This window comes from Cervus canadensis, chromosome 2 (genome assembly GCF_019320065.1).
Source record: "Cervus canadensis isolate Bull #8, Minnesota chromosome 2, ASM1932006v1, whole genome shotgun sequence".
NCBI classification, from domain to species: Eukaryota; Metazoa; Chordata; class Mammalia; order Artiodactyla; family Cervidae; genus Cervus; species Cervus canadensis.
The window spans coordinates 67,277,806-67,287,467 of record NC_057387.1 but is presented as its reverse complement, the minus strand read 5'-3'; positions in this window follow the sequence as shown (position 1 = coordinate 67,287,467).

Genomic DNA, 9,662 nt, shown 5'->3' with positions numbered 1-9,662 from the left:
GATCTTGAATTTAGAATAATGATAATAAAAATGATCCAAAATCTTGAAAACAAAATGGAGTTACAGATAAATAGCCTGGAGACAAAGATTGAAAAGATACAAGAATTGTTTAATAAAGACCTAGAAGAAATAAAAAAGAGTCAATTAAAAATGAACAATGCAATGAAATGAGATCAAAAACACTTTGGAGGGAACCAAGAGTAGAATAACGGAGGCAGAAGATAGGATAAGTGAGGTAGAAGATAAAATGGTGGAAATAAATGAAGCAGAGAGGAAAAAAGAAAAAAGATCAAAAGAAATGAGGACAACCTCAGGGACCTCTGGGACAATGTGAAATGCCCCAACATTCGAATCATAGGAGTCCCAGAAGAAGAAGACAAAAAGAAAGGCCATGAGAAAATACTCGAGGAGATAATAGCTGAAAACTTCCCTAAAATGGGGAAGGAAATAGCCACCCAAGTCCAAGAAACCCAGAGAGTCCCAAACAGGATAAACCCAAGGCAAAACACCCCAAGACACATATTAATCAAACTAACAAAGATCAAACACAAAGAACAAATATTAAAAGCAGCAAGGGAAAAACAACAAATAACACACAAAGGGATTCCCATAAGGATAACAGCTGACCTATCAATAGAAACCCTCCAGGCCAGAAGGGAATGGCAGGACGTCCTGAAAGTAATGAAGAGAATAACCTACAACCTAGATTACTGTATCCAGCAAGGATCTCATTCAGATATGAAGGAGAACTCAAAAGCTTTACAGATAAGCAAAAGCTGAGAGAATTCAGCACCACCAAACCAGCTCTTCAACAAATGCTAAAGGATCTTCTCTAGACAGGAAATGCAGAAAGGTTGTATAAACGTGAACCCAAAACAACAAAGTAAATGGCAACGGGACCACACCTATCAATAATTACCTTAAATGTAAATGGGTTGAATGCCCCCAACCAAAAGACAAAGATTGGCTGAATGGATACAAAAACAAGACCCCTATATATGCTGTCTACAAGACACCCACCTCAAGCAAGGGACACATACAGACTGAAAGTGAAAGGCTGGAAAAAAATATTCCACGCAAAATGGAGACCAAAAGAAAGCAGGAGTCGCAATACTTATATCAGATAAAATAGACTTCAAAATAAAGGCTGTGAAAAGAGACAAAGAAGGACACTACATAATGATCAAAGGATCAATCCAAGAAGAAGATATAACAATTATAAATATATATGCACCCAACATAGGAGCACCGCAATATGTACGGCAAACACTAACGAGTATGAAAGAGGAAATTAATAGTAACACAATAATAGTGGGAGACTTTAATACCCCACTCACAACTATGGATAGATCAACTAAACAGAAAATTAACAAGGAAACACAAACTTTAAATGACACAATGGACCAGCTAGACCTAATTGATATCTATAGGACATTTCACCCCAAAACAATCAACTTCACCTTTTTCTCAAGTGCACACGGAACCTTCTCCAGAATAGATCACATCCTGGGCCATAAATCTAGTCTTGGAAAATTCAAAAAAATTGAAATCATTCCAGTCATCTTTTCTGACCACAGTGCAGTAAGATTAGATCTCAATTACAGGAAAAAAATTGTTAAAAATTCAAACATATGGAGGCTAAATAACACGCTTCTGAATAACCAACAAATCATAGAAGAAATCAAAAAAGAAATCAAAATATGTATAGAAATGAATGAAAATGAAAACACAACAACCCAAAACCTATGGGACACTGTAAAAGCAGTGCTAAGGGGAAGGTTCATAGCATTACAGGCTTACATCAAGAAACAAGAAAAAAGCCAAATAAATAACCTAACTCTACACCTAAAGCAATTAGAGAAGGAAGAAATGAAGAACCCCAGGGTTAGCAGAAGGAAAGAAATCTTAAAAATCAGGGCAGAAATAAATGCAAAAGAAACTAAAGAGACCATAGCAAAAATCAACAAAGCTAAAAGCTGGTTTTTTGAAAAAATAAACAAAATTGACAAACCATTAGCAAGACTCATTAAGAAACAAAGAGAGAAGAACCAAATTAACAAAATTAGAAATGAAAATGGAGAGATCACAACAGACAACACTGAAATACAAAGGATCATAAGAGACTACTACCAGCAGCTCTATGCCAATAAAATGGACAACTTGGATGAAATGAAAATTCCTTAGAAAAGTAAACTTTCCAAAAACTGAACCAGAAGAAATAAGAAGATCTTAACAGACCCATTCACAGGCAAGGAAATCGAAACTGTAATCAAAAAATCTTCCAGCAAATAAAAGCCCAGGACCAGATGGCTTCATAGCTGAATTCTACCAAAAATTTAGAGAAGAGCTAACACCTATCTTACTCAACTCTTCCAGAAAATTGCAGATGAAGGTAAGCTTCCAAACTCATTCTATGAGGCCACCATCACCCTTATTCCAAAACCAGACAAAAAAAAAAAAAAAAAAGAAAACTACAGACCAATATCACTGATGAACATAGATGCAAAAATCCTTAACAAAATTCTAGCAAACAGAATCCAACAACATATTAAAAAATCATACACCACGACCAAGTGGGCTTTATCCCAGGAATGCAAGGATTCTTTAATATCCGCAAATCAATCAATGTAATACACCACAATAACAAATTGAAAGATAAAAACCATATGATTATCTCAATAGATGCAGAGAAAGCCTTTGACAAAATTCAAACTCATTTATGATTAAAACTCTCCAAAAAGCAGGAATAGAAGGAACATACCTCAACATAATAAAAGCTATATATGACAAACCCACAGCAAGCATCACCCTCAATGGTGAAAATTGAAAGCATTTCCCATGAAATCAGGAACAAGACAAGGGTGCCCACTCTCACCACTACTGTTCAACATAGTGTTGGAAGTTTTGGCCACAGCAATCAGAGCAGAAAAAGAAGTAAAAGGAATCCAGATAGGAAAAGAAGAAGTGAAACTCTCACTGTTTGCAGATGACATGATCCTCTACATAGAAAACCCTAAAGACTCTACCAGAAAATTACTAGAGCTAATCAATGAATATAGTAAAGTTGCAGGATATAAAATTAACACACAGAAATCCCTTGCATTCCTATACACTAACAATGAAAAAAACAGAAAGAGAAATTAAGGAAACAATACCATTCACCATTGCAACAAAAAGAATAAAATACTTAGGAGTATATCTACCTAAAGAAACAAAAGACCTATACATAGAAAACTATAAAACACTGATGAAAGAAATCAAAGAGGACACAAACAGATGGAGAAACATACCGTGTTCATGGATTGGAAGAATCAATATTGTCAAAATGGCTATTCTACCCAAACAATCTATAGATTCAATGCAATCCCTATCAAGCTACCAACGGTATTTTTCACAGAACTAGACCAAAGAATTTCACAATTTGTATGGAAATACAAAAAACCTCGAATAGCCAAAGTAATCTTGAAAAAGAAGAATGGAACTGGAGGAATCAACCTGCCTGACTTCAGACTCTACTACAAAGCCACAGTCATCAAGACAGTATGGTACTGGCACAAAGACAGAAATATAGATCAATGGAACAGAATAGAAAGCCCAGAGATAAATCCACGAACCTATGGACACCTTATCTTTGACAAAGGAGGCAAGGATATACAATGGAAAAAAGACAACCTCTTTAACAAGTGGTGCTGGGAAAACTGGTCAACCACTTGTAAAAGAATGAAACTAGAACACTTTCTAACACCATACACAAAAATAAACTCAAAATGGATTAAAGATCTAAATGTAAGACCAGAAACTATAAAACTCCTAGAGGAGAACATAGGCAAAACACTCTCCGACATAAATCACAGCAAGATCCTCTATGACCCACCTCCCAGAATATTGGAAATAAAAGCAAAAATAAACAAATGGGACCTAATGAAACTTAAAAGCTTTTGCACAACAAAGGAAACTATAAGTAAGGTGAAAAGACAGCCCTCAGATTGGGAGAAAATAATAGCAAATGAAGCAACAGACAAAGGATTAATCTCAAAAATATACAAGCAACTCCTGCAGCTCAATTCCAGAAAAATAAATGACCCAATCAAAAAATGGGCCAAAGAACTAAACAGACATTTCTCCAAAGAAGACATACAGATGGCTAACAAACACATGAAAAGATGCTCAACATCACTCATTATTAGAGAAATGCAAATCAAAACCACAATGAGGTACCATTACACGCCAGTCAGGATGGCTGCTATCCAAAAGTCTAAAGCAATAATGCTGGAGAGGGTGTGGAGAAAAGGGAACCCTCTTACACTGTTGGTGGGAATGCAAACTAGTACAGCCACTATGGAAACAGTGTGGAGATTTCCTTAAAAAACTGGAAATAGAACTGCCATATGACCCAGCAATCCCACTTCTGGGCATACACACTGAGGAAACCAGATCTGAAAGAGACACAGGCACCCCAATGTTCATCGCAGCACTGTTTATAATAGCCAGGACATGGAAGCAACCTAGATGCCCATCAGCAGACGAATGGATAAGGAAGCTGTGGTACATATACACCATGGAATATTACTCAGCCGTTAAAAAGAATTCATTTGAATCAGTCCTAATGAAATGGATGAAACTGGAGCCCCTTATACAGAGTGAAGTAAGCCAGAAAGATAAAGAACATTACAGCATACTAACACATATATATGGAATTTAGAAAGATGGTAACGATAACCCTATATGCAAAACAGAAAAGAGACACAGAAATACAGAACAGACTTTTGAACTCTGTGGGAGAAGGTGAGGGTGGGATGTTTCAAAAGAACAGCATGTATACTATCTATGGTGAAACAGATCACCAGCCCAGGTGGGATGCATGAGACAAGTGCTTGGGCCTGGTGCACTGGGAAGACCCAGAGGAATCGGGTGGAGAGGGAGATGCAAGGGGGGATCGGGATGGGGAATACGTGTAAATCTATGGCTGATTCATATCAATGTATGACAAAACCCACTGAAATGTTGTGAAGTAATTAGCCTCCAACTAATAAAAAAATTAAAAAAAAAAAATGAAACAAACAAAAAACACAACTTTCTCTATAAGTGTTTCAAATATCGGAATTAAGAGCTGGTATTTAATTTCCCTAACTAAGAGGTATATTGAAAAGCCATGAACAAGATAGGATTGATGTGAAAAAAGAAGGTAAGTCTGGAAGTAGAGCAAGGCATTGCAGAGTGGATAAAATTTGGAGTAAATAAGATTGAGTGAATACCTAATGTAAAAATCATACTAATAAATTAGACTGGTAATTGTAGTAGGCAAGGATGTGAAAATTAAAATTGAATTAGCTAAACTCAGACATAAATTGTAAGATTAAAATAAAAGTTTCAAACTGTTAAAATATCTTAAACAGAAATATATAAATTTGAAAAAAGTATTTTGAGGTCTTGACCAGGTTCAGTAGGAAAAAAGGGTCGTGATCAATTAATAATATAAGGTAATATGGACTTTTGGATATTTATCATGTTTCATTTATTTTAGATCCTCTGATTTTTTTTTTTTTTTAATAATGTAATACAAATGTGTCATGTCTGACTCTCTGCAATCCTAGGGACTGTAGCCTGCCAGGCTCCTCTGCCCATGGGATTCTCCAGACAAGAATACTAGAGTGGGTTTCCATGCCCTTCTCCAGGGGGATCTTCCTGACCCAGGGATTGAACCTGTGTCTCCTGCAGCTCCTGCATTGCAGGCAGATTGTTTACTGCTGAGCCACCAGGGAAGCCCCAAAAGAAATAATAAAAGTGAAAAAAAAATGGATAAAGATTATTATGTCATTATTCAGTACAGACAAAAATAGAAGCAATCTGAATGTCCTACATGCCAATACCAGATAAAAATATTTTTAAGACTATTTAGTAATGTGGAAATGTACAAATAATGTTGAGAAGAAAGGGGTATCTAATTATAAAAATTATATAGAACAAAAAGGTTAAGACATACTTCAAATGAACAGAAGTTATGACTTCTCCAGGCAAGAATACTGGAGTGGGTTGCCATTTCCTTCTCCGGGGGATCTTCCCGACCCAGGGATCAAACCCAGGTCTCCCACATTTCAGGCAGACGCTTTAACCTCTGAGCCACCAGGGAAGCCCAAAATGAGATTATACATAATTTTAATTTTGTTCTTTGAATATTTCATATTTTCCAAATACATTAAAACTATTTTTTCAAGAAGATATTAATGCATTTTAAAAGTTTTAAAATACTTATAATTCTAAAAGAACCCCCATAGAAATGGTTTTCTTTCCATAAAAAAGAGGTACTATTTTATCTAATCTCTAATACAGGTATACTCATACTATTTCTTAGATATTACTCCCTATGGAAAGGAATTCCAAATTTCCTGTTTTCCAATTCTTTCTTAAAGAATCAATTCACCTTTCCATTTATTAATAAACGTATTTTAAAGAAAAGAAGAGACCTAAATTCATCTCATAGGCAGTGTGGGATTAAGGATGTCACTCTGATCTCCAATGCACTACCAACTCTAAAGACATAAGAGACAGAAGAAAGAACTAGGGAATTCTTTAAGCATTTTCAAGAAACACATCAATATACAATGGGGACAAAATTTCCATTAGTTTCAATATGACTAAAAATAGTAATCGGTGAGTCTTTAAGTGACAGAACCTGTGCCAGCTTATCTAAAAGGTAGCGTGAGCATGACTGTGACCCTTCACTCCCAAATAAATCAAGATATACCTACTGAGCTCCAATTACATGCCTGATATGGGCACAGGGGGGAAACATCTTTCACTTGCTTAAAATTATCAGAAATAACTATGTTGTAATTATAATTATGTAAATGCAACTGTGAGAGTTAAGGGCCAAGGGAACAATTCACAAAATTAAACATGCATAAACAATTTTCCAAAGCCCCGTTAGTCTGACAATGAATAGCCCAGTGGAATAGAAATTGTGGATATCTTTTCCCTAAGGTGGTTTCCTGTCATACCCAAAAGACCCAAAACCTTATGAATCTGTTTTGGTTCCATCCAATTTTAACTCAGCTAGCCTAGAGCTGTTACTAATCCAATTGTGTGTGTGACCTGGCTAAAGTGGACAGCATAATAGAGATGTAGCTGTTTTGACAATATCATCCCTCTGATATGTTCCAATTATGCAATTCCATCTATGTATTAGATGCTGAGTTCTCCATGGTTTAGTCATAATTCATCCGTTTTTATGATGCCAGGGGAATAAAAGATGCCTTGGGATCCATTCATGCCCTCCAGTTCTGCTTTAGATACTTTTTATCACTCTCAGAAATACTCTACTCCACTTCATGCAAGCCCTAAGAATATTTCATGAAAAATAAAGTTCAATTCAAAGAAAACCAAAGGGTGACCCACAAGAGAAAGGTTTTTAAAATGTACTGCAAATCCAACACTTCTCATAACTGAGGGATAATGCCACTTTTCAGCTTAATGGAGACTACAAAACCTGATATAAACTGCCTTCAGGATCTAGCCCTTCTTAAATCTACAATCCAATATCTTTCTACAATTCCCCTCCCAACTTTAGCTCTAGTCATACTAAACTCCTTGCAGTCCCTCAAGTCCATATGCTGTCTTGGGCATACACCTGCTGTCTCCATCTGGAGATAGTCATGATCTCTGATAACTCTGTATCTCCCCCACACAATCCCAGATTTTCTCTGAATAATTTCTAGTCAGTCACCAACATTCAACATAAGACTTCAGAATTAATAAAAGCCCCCATTCTACAGCAAAATTTGTATATCCCTTGAGTTCCATAAGGCTTATACTCCTTTAGATAGTTTTGTTTATTTAATAATTTTTTCTTGTACCTGAAATAATGCAGTAAACTTGTCATCCAATGTTGACCAATGTTATGTTCCAGAGGAGGCAAGACAAGAACACCTGGATAGCCAAGAAGGCTATCACTTCCTCCCACTGTGCAGCTTGTAAAGAAGAAATGTCACTCTGAGACACTGTCCCACAACCAGTTCTGAAGTAGTAGCTCAGAGGTTTTGCTCAAGAGGTGTGTGTGTGTGTGTGTGCACGCGCGTGCACACACACATGTATGCGTGCTCAGTTGCTCAGTCAAGTCTAACTCTTTGTGACCCCATGGACTGTAGTCCACAAGGCTCCTTTGTCCATGGGATTTTCCAGGCAAGAATATTGGAGTGGGTTGCCATTTCCATCTCCAGTAGGAAAGGTAGGCAATAAGAAAAGAGAGCTCTGAATCTTTTCCCCAAGGGAACTTACTTTATTTGGAATAGATTGTGAAAACTTAAAAACCTCAGAGAACTCCCCAAAGCAATGGAGATTTTGGTAGTTAGCAATTAATAGGAGGCTGATAGCCCTTGCTAAATCATAGGCCAGCTAGTTGACCAGAAAGAAACAGAGAAAGAGACAGGAAGAAGTCTTCCTGGAGTTACAACCTATCTCAGAGACAGGCCGTAAAACTAAATCAGCAAAGGAACTTGAATTTAATTGCATCAGATTGTTAAGCAACTTATGTCCCAGGGCACTGATGAAAATACTGTAACCAGACAGCAATTAATAGAGCCTAAATCTGAGTATGATACCAATAGAAGCAGCTGGTTTGATAGAGTGATCAGAACAAGAGACAGTCAAAGAGAACCCTGCTAAAGAGTCATCAAATGTGATCTGCATGAATGAGTTTTTCTCCTCTGACAGGTGATGTCAGAGGTTGTATACTATGGGGAAAACAGAAGTCATGAAAATAGTCAACCAAAGTCTTTAAACAAGTAAATAAGGAAACAGCAACAAGAAGCTCTGAAGCAGAAAAGAAAACACATACAATTTATTATCTAGTATTCCATTTAAAATTTCGAGCCAGGTAAAGAAGTAGGAAAATATGACCCATATACAGGGGAAAAAAATAGGCAGAGGAATTGCCTCTGAAAGGGCTCAGATCTTGGACATAAAAAAGGTATTAAATAAGTTCTTAAAAATATATTAAGCATAGGCTTAACGAAATAAACAAAGATATCATGTCTCACAAAAAGGAAATATTAATAGGCATGAACAATAGAAATTAAATTATAAAAAGTAACTAAAAGAAAATTTGAAGTGAAAAGTTTAATAACTAAAATAAAAATATCCCTAGTTCAACTGTATATTTAAAATGACAGACAAAAATAGAAAACATAAAAAACAGAACAAAACAAAAAATAGAAAACATAAAGATAAATCTATAGAGATCTTACAATCCAAAGAACAGTGAAAGAAAAAAATAAAGAAAAATAAGCAGAACCATAAAGAAATGTGGGACATCATTAAGTACCAGATTACCAGAAAAAAAAAAAATAAGGGTTAAAAAAACAGCAGAAAATATTCAAAGAAATAATGAGTAAACCTGCCCAAATGTGATGAAAATCTTTAATCTGCACATTCAAGAAGCTAACTTCTTGAATTTAAATTCTTGAAGTTACCTCTTTGAACTCCAAAGACTTTATTTTTGGGGGGGCTCCAAAATCATTGCAGATGGTGACTGCAGCCATGAAATTAAAAGATGATTTCTTCTTGGAAGAAAAGTTATTATCAACCTGGAGAGCATATTGAAAAGCAGAGACATTACTTTGCCAACAAAGTTCTGTCTAGTCAAAGCTATGGTTTTTCCATCAGTC